The sequence below is a fragment of the Loxodonta africana genome, chromosome X, assembly GCF_030014295.1.
Source record: "Loxodonta africana isolate mLoxAfr1 chromosome X, mLoxAfr1.hap2, whole genome shotgun sequence".
NCBI classification, from domain to species: domain Eukaryota; kingdom Metazoa; phylum Chordata; class Mammalia; order Proboscidea; family Elephantidae; genus Loxodonta; species Loxodonta africana.
This window is the reverse complement of record NC_087369.1, coordinates 18124000-18137180: the sequence shown is the minus strand read 5'-3', so window position 1 is coordinate 18137180 and position 13181 is coordinate 18124000. Positions and strand designations below refer to the sequence as shown.

Genomic DNA, 13181 nt, shown 5'->3' with positions numbered 1-13181 from the left:
TCTTGGGCTCGTAATCGCCTTGTGTCCTTGGTGTTCTTCATTCTCCTTTGATCCAGGTGGGTTGAGACCAACTGAAGCATCTTAGATGGCTGCTTGCTAGCATTTAAGACCCCAGACGCCACTCTTCAAAGTGGGATGCAGAATGTTTTCTTAGTAGATTTTATGCCAATTGGCTTAGATGTCCCCTGAAACCATGGTCCCCAGACCCCTGCCCCTGCTACGCTGGCCTTCAAAGTGTTCAGTTTATTCAGGAAACTTCTTTGCTTTTGGTTTAGTCCAATTGTGCTGACCTCCCCTGTATTGTGCACTGTCTTTCCCTTTACCTAAAGTAGTTCTTATCTACTATCTAATTAGTGAATACCTGCTCCCACCCTCCCTCCCTCCCACTCCTCGTAACTGCAAAAGAATATTTTCTTCTCAGTTTAAACTATTTCTTAAGTTCTTATAATAGTGGTCTTATACAATATTTGTCCTTTTGCCTCTGACTAATTTCACTCAGCATAATGCCTTCCAGGTTCCTCCGTGTTATGAAATGTTTCACAGATTCCTCACTGTTCTTTACCGATGCGTAGTATTCCATTGTGTGAATATACCATAATTTATACATCCATTCATCCGTTGATAGGCACCTTGGTCGCTTCCATCTTTTTGCTATTGTAAACAGTGCTGCAGTGAACATGGGTGTGCATATATCTGTTCGTGTAAAGGCTCTTATTTCTCTAGGATATATTCCAAGGAGTGGGATTGCTGGATCGTATCGTAGTTCTATTTCTAGCTTTTTAAGGAAGTGCCAAATTGATTTCCAAAGTGGTTGTACCATTTGACATTCCCATCAGCAGTGTAGAAGTGTTCCAGTCTCTCCACAGCCTCTCCAACATTTTATTATTTTGTGTTTTTTGGATTAATGCCAGCCTTGTTGGAGTGAGATGAACTCTCATTGTAGTTTTGATCTGCATTTCTCTAATGGCTAGTGATCGTGAACATTTCCTCATATATCTGTTAGCTACCTGAATGTCTTCTTTAGTGAAGTGTCTCTTCATATCTTTTGCCCATTTTTTAATTGGGTTATTTGTCTTTTTGCAGTTGAGGTTTTGCAGTATCATGTAGATTTAGAGATCAGGCACTGATCAGAAATGTCATAGCTAAAAACTTTTTCCCAGTCTGTAGGTAGGCTTTTTACTCTTTTGGTGAAGTCTTTGGATGAGCATAGGTGTTTGATTTTTAGGAGCTCCCAGTTATCTAGTTCTTCTTCTACATTCTTTATAATGTTTTCTATACTGTTTATGCCATGTATTAGGGCTCCTAATGTTGTCCCTATTTTTTCTCCCATGATCTTCATCATTTTAGATTTTATATTTAGGCCTTTGATCCATTTTGAACTTGTTTTTGTACATGAAGTGAGGTATGGGTCTTGTTTTATTTTTTTGAAGATGGATATCCAGTTATGCCAGCACCATTTGTTAAAAAGACTGTCTTTTCCCCATTTAACTGTTTTGGGGCCTTTGTCAAATATCAACTGCCCATATGTGGATGGATTTATGGTGGATTCTCAATTCTGTTCCACTGGTCTATGTGTCTGTTGTACCAGTACCAGGCTGTTTTGACTACTGTGGTGGTATAATAGGTTCTAAAATCAGGTAAAGTAAGGCCTCCCACTTTGTTCTTCTTTTTCAGTAATGCCTTATTTATCCGGGTTCTCTTTCCCTTCCATATGAAGTTGGTGATTTGTTTCTCCATCTCATTAAAGAACGTCCTTGGGATTTGGATCGGAATTGCATTAAGTGTATAGATCGCTTTTGGTAGAATAGGTATTATTATAATGTTAAGTCTTCCTATCCGTGAGCAAGGTATGTTCTTCCACTTCTGTAAGTCTCTTTCGGTTTCTTGCAGAAGTGTACTGTAGTTTTCTTTGTATAAGTCTTTTATATCTCTGGTAAGATTTATTCCTAAGTATTTTATCTTCTTGGGGGCTACTGTAAATGGCATTGATTTGGCGATTTCCTCTTTGATGTTCTTTTTGTTGGTGTAGAGGAATCCAACTGATTTTCGTGTGTTTAGCTTGTATCCCGATACTCTGCTGAACTCTTCCATTAGTTTCAGTAGTTTTCTGGAGGATTCCTTAGGGTTTTCTGTGTATAAGATCATGTCATCTGCAAATAGAGATACTTTGACTTCTTCCTTGCCAATCTGGATGCCCTTCATTTCTTTCTCTAGCCTAATTGCTCTTGCTGGGACTTCCAGCACAATGTTGAATAAGAGTGGTGATAAAGGGCATCCTTGTCTGGTTCCCGATCTCGATGGGAATGTTTTCAGGCTCTCTCCATTTAGGGTGATGCTGGCTGTTGGCTTTGTATAAACGCCCTTTATTATGTTAAGGAATTTTCCTTCTGTTCCTATTTTGCTGAGAGTTTTTATCATGAATGAGTGTTGAACTTTGTCAAATGCCTTTTCTGCATCAGTTGATAAAATCATGTGATTCTTGTCTTTTGTTTTAATTGTGTGGTGGATTTCCTTAATAAGCACCAGAACTTTCGAAGTTATATACATATATATACATATAGTGTGTGTATGTATGTATACATTGTTATACATATATACCCTGTTTGATGTATAATTCATCTTGTTGGCAATGCCTTGAAGACCCAATCCTGGACTGATTTCTCTTTGCAGCAGCTTTCAAGCCTAATGTTTAGCAAAGGATTAAATTGGCTGTGACAACAATTTATAACAGCCAATATAAATAAATGGACTGTCCTCTCTCTAGACTCGTCCCTGTCTATCTGTTTTCCACATTGGCGGTTGTCTCCCTTTCTAAAACAAAAGTGACAACCGTTCTTCAGCTGCTCTTCCACTGAGTCCTTTTCGCTTAAAACATCCAGTCCAAGTTTCTTGGCTGGACACCAAAGGCCATTGTGTCTTTGACTAATTCATCTCGTGGCATCCCTTTCCTCCCATGCTTTGGGGTTTATTTTTGGGCAATCTGAACTAGTGTCTCAAACACATCCTGAGATTCCCTATTCTCGAGATGTCCTCCTTCCTGCATCCGTCTTTCCCTGGAACCTCGATAAGACCAACGAAGAATTTCATGAAAACAAACAAACAAACCTGGTTGCCAGCAACATTCTCTTCATCCTGGGAGCCTTTCCTAATTTTTTTTCTTTCCCTACCTCTGTCCCCTATGCCTTGCACTTGCCCCTAACAGAGCACACATTTCACAACTGATTTATTTTGATAAGAACTTTATTACGATGTAATTCACGTACTGTACAATTCTCCTATTTCAAGTGTACAATTCTGTAGTTTTCAGTATATTCATAGAGTTGTGCAACCATCAGCACAAGAACATATTCATCATCCCAAAAAGAAAACCCATACCCCTTAGCCGTCACCCTCCAAGCCCCCATCTCTCCCAGCTCTCAGCAATCACTAATCTATTTTCTGTCTCTATGAAATCATACAGTATGTGGTCCTTTGTGACTGGTTTCTTTCACTTGTAGCATAATGTTTTCAAGGATCATTCATGCTGTAGAATGTGTCAGTATTTCAATTCTCTAATTTATTTTATTGTGGTTTTATATATATATCATTAAAAAGTTGGCATTTTAACCATTTTTAAGTGTACAATTTAGTGACATTAATCACATTCATCATGTTGTGCTCCTATCACCACTATCTATTTCTGAATGTTATTCATCACCCCAAACAGAAACTCAGCACCCCTTCAGCAAGAACTCCCCATTCCCCTCTCCTCCTCAGCCCCTGGTAACCATGAATAAATTTTTGTCTCTATGCATTTGCCTGTTAGGTATTTTCTTTGTGGTTGCCATGGAGATTACATTTAACATCTTAAATGTGTAACAATCTAGTTTCAATTGATACCAACTTAACATCAATAACACAAAATCTCTTGTTCCTTTACCATTCCTCCACCCTTATGTTGTTGTTACCACAAATTACATCTTTATACATTATGTACCCCAAACCAAAGAACCAAACCCAGTGCCGTCGAGTCGATTCCAACTCATAGCAACCCTACAGGACAGAGTAGAACTGCCCCATAGAGTTTCCAAGGAGTGCCTGGCAGATTTGAACTGCTGACCCTTTGGTTAGCAGCCATAGTACTTAACCACTACGCCACCAGGGTTTCCATCATGTACCCAGTAACATAAATTTATAATTATTTTTTATACATTTGTCTTTTAAATCATGTAGGACATAAAAAGTAGAGTTATAACAAAACCTAATTACCATAAAACTGGTTGTTATATTTATACATGAAATTACTTTTACCGGAGATCTTTTTTTCTTCATACGGCTTTGAGGTACTGTCTAGTGTCCTTTCATTTCAACCTGAAGGACTCCCTTTAGCATTTCTTATAAGACAGGTCTAGTGGTAACAATTACCCTCAGCTTTTGTTTATCTGAGAATGTCTTAATTTTGCCCTCCTTTTTGATGGGCAGTTTTGCCAGTTATAGAATTCTTGGTTGACAGTTTTTTTCTTTCAGCCCTTTAAATATGTCATGCCACTGCCTTCTTGCCTCCAAGGTTTCTGAGGAGAAATCAGCAGTTAATCTTACTGAGGATCCCTTGTAGGTAATAATTTGCTTTTCTCTTGCTGCTTTCAAGGTTATCTCTTTATCTTTGGTTTTTTACAGTTTGATTATAATGTGTCTAAGCGTGGATCTCTTTGAGTTTATCCTACCTACTTGGAATTCATTGAGTGTTTTGGATTTTGGATTTTGTATCTTATGATTCATGTCTTTTGTCAAATTTGGGAAGTTTTTGCCCCTTTGTCAAATATTCTTTCTGCCTCTGTTCTCCTTCTGGGACTCTCATAGTGTGTGTGTTGATTGGCTTGGTGGTGTCCCACAAGTCCCTTTAATTTCTGTTCACTTTTCTTTATTCTTTTTGCTAATCACACAATACTTTAAATTGTCCTATCTTCAAGTTTGCTGATTCTTTCTTTTGCCAGCTGAAATCTGCTGTTGAATCCCCTCAGTGGGTTTTTTAATTTTAGTTATTGTACTTTTCAGTTCCAGTATTTCTGTTTGGTTCCTTTTTATAATTTCTATCTCTTTATTGATATTTTGTCCCTGTATCATTTTCCTGATTTCCTCTAGTTCTTTGTATTTTCCTTTAGCTTTTTGAGCATATTTAATAATGCTGTTTTAAAGTCTTTGTCTCGGAAGTGCGTTATCTGGTCTTACCTGGGTTTGGTTTCTGCCACTTTATTTTGTTCTTTTGAGTGAGCTATCCTTTTATATTTTGTATGCTTTGTGATTTTTTGTTGAAACTGGGAAAGTTAACTATTATAACGTGGTAACTCTGATAATCAAATTCTTTCCTTTCCCCAGGGTTTGCGTTTTTTGTGTGTTTTGTCTTTTATTTTTAAATTGTTTAAGGCTGTAGTTGTCCATTTGTTTAGTGACTTCCTCTAACTACTTTTGCAAAGACTGCCTTTTTGGACATGCGTGGACACTGAAGTCTCTGTTTCTTACTTTGCATTCAGCTGGTTTTGACAAAGATTTCCTTGAATGCTGGGGTGGAAGAAAAACAAACATACAAATAAACAAAACTTCCCAGTGTTTACAAATGGGCTCTGTGCAGAGAGGAGGGGAGACTCTTTACCACCTAGCCAGGCTTACACTGAGCTTAGGGATCAGCCCAAGGTGAAGGCATAGGGTCTTCACAGGTAATTTCTGAGTGTGTGTCTTGCCCTGAGTATGCATGCAGCTTTCTCAAATCCCCCTATGTGGTGCTTTTGAAAGCCTTAATTTCCAAAAGAAACTATCTCTGCAACCTCTCCATCCAGTCTTTAGGCATCTAACCTATTGCTGTCGACTCGATTCTGACTTATAGCGACCCTATAGGACAGAGTAGAATTGCCCCATAGGATTTCCAAGGAGCAATTGGTGGATTTGAACTGTCAACCTTTTGGGTAGCAGCTGAATTCTTAACCACTATGCCACCATGCCACCAGGGATCCTTAGGTGTCTATTGTATGCCTTAACTGCACTCTTTAGCCCCAGGAGGCTACAGGTAGTTACTGTGTTAGGTCATTGACCACTGTGCCTCAGCCCTGTGTGAGCTCTAAGATAGTCTGCTCTGCTCTCAATAGAGATAGAGACCACGCTTCCTCTCTGGGAATGGGGGCCGCTGCTACTTTATGGTGGCCACACCAAGCCTGCAAGGGAGTTGGGTGCAGGCGAGTAGAAAACCAAAGCTTTCCTACTGTTTAGATGTATCCCCTTTTTCTTGATTGGATGTTTGCATAGTTGCTGTAGCCCTTTGACTGGTTTCCAGAGTGCTGACAAAGTTGGTTCTGCCAATTTCTGTTGTGTGTGTGTGGGCAGATAGGAGCATGAGGTTGCTCATGCTGCCATCCTGCTCCAGATCCTTCAGTACTTTATTTCTTTTTGTGGCTGAATAATATTCCATTATATGGATAGACCACATTTTGTTTATCCATTCGTCAGGTGATGGCCATTTGAGTTGTTTCTACATTTTGATTATTATAAATAATGCTGCTATGAGCATTCTTATATAAGTTTTTGTGCAGACTTGTGTTTTCATTTCTCTTGGGTATATACCTAGGAGTGGAATTGCTGGGTCATATGGTAACTCTATGTTTAACTGTCTGAGGAAACTTACCAGACAGTTTTTCAAAGCAGCTGCACCATTTTACATTGCCACTACTGTGTGAGGGGTCCACTTGCTCTATATTCTTATCAATACTTGTTATTGTCCTTTTTTTTTTAATAGCCATCCTAGTGGGGGTAAAGTGGTATTTTATTGTGGTGGCATAGTGGTTAAGAGCTACGGCTGCTAACCAAAAGGTCGGCAGTTCGAATTCACCAGGCACTCCTTGGAAACCCTGTGGGGTAGGTCTGCTCTTGTCCTATAGGGTTGCTATAAGTCAGAATTGACTCAATGGCAGTGGGTTTGGTTGGTTTAATGACTAATGATCTTAAGCGTATTTTCATGTGTTTATTGGCCATTTGCATATCATCTTTGGATTGATGTCTATTCAGATCCTTTGCCCATTTTTAAAATTGGGTTGTCATTTTATTTTTGAGGTGTTTGTATATTCTGGATACAAGTCCCTTATCAGATATTTGATTTGCAAATATTTTCTCCCATCTTTTGGGCTGTCTTTTCACATTTCTTAATAGCGTCCTTAAAAACAAATGTTTTTAATTTTGATGAAGTTTAGTTTATATATTTTTTATTTTGCTGCTTGTGTTTTTCTTGTCATATCTAAGAAACCATTGCCTAATTCAAGGTCATGAGGATTTATGCCTGTGTTTTCTTCTAAGAGTTTTTATGGTTTTAGTTCTTATATTTAGGTTTATGACCCATTTTGAGTTAATTTTGTATATGGTGTAAGATAAGGGTCCAACACCATTCTTTTAAATGTGGACACCAATTGTCCCAACACCATTTGTTGAAAAAAACTCTTCTTTTTTTCATTGAATTTTCTTGGCACCTTTGTCAAAAATCTATGTACTATAAATGTGAAGGTATATTTTTGACTCTCAGTTCTATTCTATTGTTCTATATTGTCTATCCTTATGGTAGAACCACACTGTCTTGATTACTGTAGCATTGTAATTAGTTTTGAAAATGGAAAGTGTGAATCCTCTAATTTTGTTCTTTTTCAAGATTATTTTGTCTATTCTGGGTCCCTTGAATTTCCTATGAGTTTTAGGATTGGGTTTTCCATTTCTACAAAGAGTCAGCTGAGATTCTGATAGAGATTGCATTGCGTGATTTATTTTTAATCTCTGTCCGTCGGGCTGGCTGAGCACTCCCATCTCTACCCCCCTGTGCCCTGCATACACCTCTAATGGTGAGTGCTCCACATGACTGTGATTAATGTTTAAACTCTCTGCTCACTAGGCTGATGGTGCACTCTGTGAAGGCACAGCCTGGGTCTTGCTTACTTGTCTTATCCCCATTGCTTGTCACAGAATAGACACTCATGTTTGAAACAAAATAGCTGTTCATTCTAATTGTTCTTCCTAAGACAGGATTAGCATAATTACTGAATTTTTTTCTGACCACATATCCAAAACCAGAGTTTTTGTTGATAACCTGTGTGCAGACTGGTTTCTCTTTAGATCCTTACCATAAAACAGCCAGTTTAAACATCAAGTGAGCCCGTGGTGTTTCCTCAATCCTATTACAGTTTTGTAGACCAGTAGTCCTAACCTGGGGCAATTGTGTTCCCCAGGGAACATCTGGCAATGACTGGAGACATGTTTGGTCATTATGATGGGGGATTTCTAGTGGACAAATGCCCCACAATGTACAGGATGGCCCCCACAACAAAGAATTATCTGATCCCAAATGTCAGTCCTGCCAAGGTTGGGAAAACCTTGTACTGGAGATAAGATTTTGGAATCAAGCATATATTTTACATAATTATAAAACAAAATTCAATTTTGATGGAAGTCAATGTCTAAAAAGCAAAAGCAAGGTGACATCGGTGACTCAAAGTGCATGTTTTGTGCTGGCATAACCTCACAGAGTAAGCTATTCCAAGTGGACTTGTAGTACAGTGATTTGACTAAACATCAAGAGGGTGAGAAGGAGCAGCCTGTGATGTGGAATAGAAGGGTAACCAAGACAGGGGTCTCCTGGAAGACCGGCATATGAAGTGTTTCAAGAAGGAGCTGGGGGTGAGCTGTGTCCAATGCTGGACCAAGTCAGGTGACAATGACATGTGTCATGTGCCCCTGGCAGTGCAGGGGTCACTGCTGCATTTGACAAGAATAGCTTCTGTAGCCCCATGAGGCTTGAAGACGAAGAAAGCAGATTCAAAGTGAAAGGGAGGAGAGACCTTGGAGATGACTTACAAGGAGTTTTGCCATAAAGGGAAGCAGGAGGGGGGTGTAGGTCAAGGGAGTGTTTTTATTTGAAGATGAGAGACATTGATGCTCTGATGTGGAAAGAACCAGTGTTTTTGCTGTTAGTTGCCATTGAGTCGATTCCAACTCATGGAACCAATAGACAGCAAACTGATTATGTAGGAAGAGAGGGGGCAGTTGTAGTTCTGAGGTCCTTGAGTTGGGGAAAGAGGACGGGAGCCAGCGTGTGGATGAGGGTTTCCCTTAGAAGCACAGGCAGTACGCCGTTGTTACAGAAGGGAAGGAAAATATCTGCCTACGGATCTGAGGATGATGGTGGATGTCATATTGGGCTTTTATCTGAGAGTGTGGGAGCGGAGGAGGTGTTAGAGGTTACAGATGAGAAGATAAAAAATTGTTGCCTAAAAAGAGTGGAAGACTGAATTGACTAGACAGGGGTTTCTCAGCCTTGACACTATTGACATTTTGGGCTGGATCATTCTTTGCTGTGGGGGCTGTCCTGTGTACTGTAAGATATTTAGCAGCATCCCTGGTCTCTAGTCACTAGATACTAATAGCACCTCCCCTAGCTGTGACACCAAAAATGTTCCCTAAAACCAAAAAACCAAACCCATTGCTGTCGAGTTGATTCTGACTCATAGTGACCCTATAGAACAGAGTAGAACTGCCCCATAGGGTTTCCAAGGAGCGGCTGGTAGATTGGAACTGCTGACCTTTTGGTTAACAGCCATAGCTCTTAACCACTGCGCCCCAGGCATTGCTAAATGTGCTCTGGGGGCAGGGACAGAATTGCCTCCGTTGAGAACCACTGATTTAGAGAAATCTAGTTGTATCCTTCTCCCCTCCAGCCTATCCGCTTCCTTCCGTTATGGCAACCATTAAATTTTTTGCCTGGTTTATCTTTCCATTTTTAAAATATAAGTAAATGTGTAAGTGTATTTGCAGCTTCCTTGCCTTCTTAGGTAAATGGTAGTGTACTTTGCACATCGTGTCCTGCCTTGCCTTTTTCACTTAACACTATGCACTGGCGATTACACCACGGAAGGATATAGAGAGTCTTCATCCCTTTTTATAGCTTGCAATTCAAACCATAATGAACCCTAACTTCCCAGCCAGATGGCACTTTTACGTCTCAGGCTCAGAAGACCTAATACTAGTGAAGAGTTCCTTATGAGGCTTTACTATAAACATATTTCTGGACTAATTTTGAAAAGGTTGTGCCAGGCAAATGGGTTTTCTTTTCTAAGCTAATACTTTGGAATAGGAAGTGATTTTGCCAGTAGGTGCCACTGTTAGATAGCTCTGGCGCGGTTGATTCTTTGATGACTATCCTGTACTGGATATATATATATATATATATATATATATATATATATATGTAAATTAAAAAAAAGATTATCCATAGGGCAAAAAAAAAATTAAGTCCTATGGAAGAGATATAAAATTGCTTCTCGTCTGCCCCATCTCGGCTCCCTTCCCCAGCAGCAACTTCTTTATTCTTCTAGAGATTGTATGTGTGTGTGTGTGTGTGTGTGTGTGTGTACACCCCCCACCCAGCCACCCACACGTATGTATATATGTTCTTTCTTAAAAAGTGCATGTGTGAGCATGCTTGATCCACGGTTCCCCACCTTGCTTTTTGTACTTACCACTCCACCTCAGTGCACGGGGGTCTTCCACATTTCTTGCTATGTACTACATAAAACCAAACCCGTTCCTGTCTAGTTGATTCTGACTCATAGCAACCCTGTAGGACAGAATAGAACTGCCCCATAGGGTTTCCAAGGAATGACTGCTGGATTCAAACTGCCAACCTTTTGGTTGGCAGCCAATCTCTTAACCGCTATGCTACCACCAGGGCTGCAGTACACTATAGGGATGCTCACTATCTATCTAGCCAGTCTGATACTGATGACTATTTAGGTCATGTCTAGTATTTTGCTACTTGAAATCATGCTGCAAAGTAGTATTCATGTACATATGTCCTTGTGTGCCCACATGTGAACATGCCTAAGGGATAAATTCCTAGAAGGGGAATTGCTAAGTCAGAGGACATGTGCATTTTCCATTTTGATAGCTTCTCTACCCATAAGTGAGTTGAGAACAATAAAACCTAATTGCTCTTGAATGTCTTTATGGCCTGCAGTCAGTTTGTTGGAGAAAAATAGCTGTAAGAACCAGCATTTGTGATGATGGGGGAAGTCTTATTAAAGAAAAAGACTAAGATAATAGATCCACCAGGCAGCAAGCACCATGAAGCCTAAGAAATCATGGAGACTTCAGCAAATAGCAGTTACTTGCCGTGAGCAATGTCCATTCTGGCCCTTCTAGGCAAAAAAGTAAACATTTTGGAAACTAGGAGCTTTCTTCCAGGTATATTTACTGCTAAAATCTGCTTCCGGGGCATCCTGACTTCATTGGGCATGCATGATGCATGTTGTGGTTGCTCATGAAATCAGTAGACACCGGCACCCAGCACAGGTTTCTAAGAGGAAGTGTCCATTATACCCATAAAAGGAGAAATAGATTTTTCTGTAAGGATGAAGGTACACTCTTTCTGAGCCTGAGAGTACCTAGGGGAGAGTGAGTAAAATTTATTTTATTGTATCACTTCTCTGCTTAATCCACAAGATGAAATAGAAGGTTCTGGAATATTTAGGGTTCTTAATCATGGCAAATCATGGCAGAAACAGTTAAGCGCTCAACTACTAACTGAAACGTTGGTGGTTCGAACCCACCCAGAGGCGCCTCAGATGTCAGGCCTGGTGATCTGTTTTCAAAAAGTCATAGCCTTGAAAACCCTATGGAGTAGTTCTACACTGTACACATGGGATCACCATAAGCCGGAATCAACTCGATGGCAACTAACAACAACAACAACATAGCAAAGTGGATTTTTTGACTTGCTTCAGAGTAGTCTTCTCTGCTTTCTAGATGGTGCTTACCAGCAAGACAGCCATAGCTAGCTTACATTCTGACTCGACGTGAATCACTTGGCTGTTGCTGGCCCCCTTGACCTTGAATTTGGAGTCAGATCTCTCCAGTTCAGCTGGAGGGTAGCTCACAGCATTGTGGACTTTAATTTAGAATGTTTTGGGCTTCTGGGGCGTATACAGAAAGAATGGTCAAAATCTAGTGTGTAGGTATGTGGATATGCTTAGCTCCAAGCATTTATTTTCTGATTATTGAAAAAGGTAACTTAAAAAAATCGGCATTTATATAACATGTAACATCCTGAGAACAGAATTCATGCCCTACCTTCAAAACACATCAACACACACATGCACACTTGGATGGTGGTTTTGGTAAGGACAAGTGAGAAATCTGAAGCATTTTAAGCAGATGGAAATGGAAATTTGAGATTGTGATATTTGATATTTCAATTTTTGTTGTTTATCCCAGATATGATGCCTTTTACCCCTTTTTGGTCCAGGGATTCTCAAAGCTAGAGTTAATTTTATGGCTGATATAGTGGATTTGTGAAATAGTCCCATATAAGTTAAAGTAGATTCAGATGAAGGGTAATTTGTGTTATACATTAAGCATAATTAATGCATAACATTTTCCTGCCTTTAATTGGAGCCTGGTTTTAAATATTTTCCTCTTCCATGTTATATTTTAACAACTTCATATGGAAAGCAAATTAAGAGGTATTTAAAAAACAAAACAGAGCCTGCTTAGAATAACTGTTTAAAAACCAAAACCAAACCAGTTGCTGTTGAGTTGATTCTGACTCAGCGATCCCATGCGTGTCAGAGTAGAACTGTGTTCCATAGGGTGCTTGATGGCTGCTTTTGGGAGCCCTGGTGGTGCAGTGGTTAAGCATTCGCCTGGTAACCCAAAGGTCAGCAGCTGGAATCCACCAGTCGCTCCTTGAAAACCCTATGGGGCAGTTCTACTCTGTCCTATAGGGTCATTATGAGTCGGAATTGACTCGATGACAGTGGGTTTGGTGTTTCTGTTTTTTCTCAGAAGTAGATCTCCAGTCCTTTCTTCTGGGGGAACTCAAACTGCCAACCTTTGGTTTGCAGACGAGCGCTTAACCATTTGCACCACCTGGGGGAGTCCAAAGTAATCTTTTAGGCAATGTTTTTTTCTTCGAGGACTGGTTTGCACCTAGAGCACTGAAGCAGGCGTTTCGCCACTAATGAAAAGATCTTATAGAAGTCGTTTGGAGAGCAGTTTGGGCTAAAGAGCTTTTTTTCTTATAAAAGCAGTCATCAGGAGTACAGCCATCATATGGATAAAATAGCCTTTGATGGACCAGTCTGAGATCCTAATAGTCATTTGATACTGTCCCTGTGGGGACG

At 39.9% G+C, this 13181-nt stretch overlaps 1 protein-coding gene across 3 annotated transcripts in view; it reads left to right on the top strand.

The window, feature by feature from the left end:
- Positions 1 to 13181, top strand: part of CTPS2 (CTP synthase 2) — a 111762-nt gene that overhangs the window by 36627 nt on the left and 61954 nt on the right. The window lies entirely within an intron of this gene.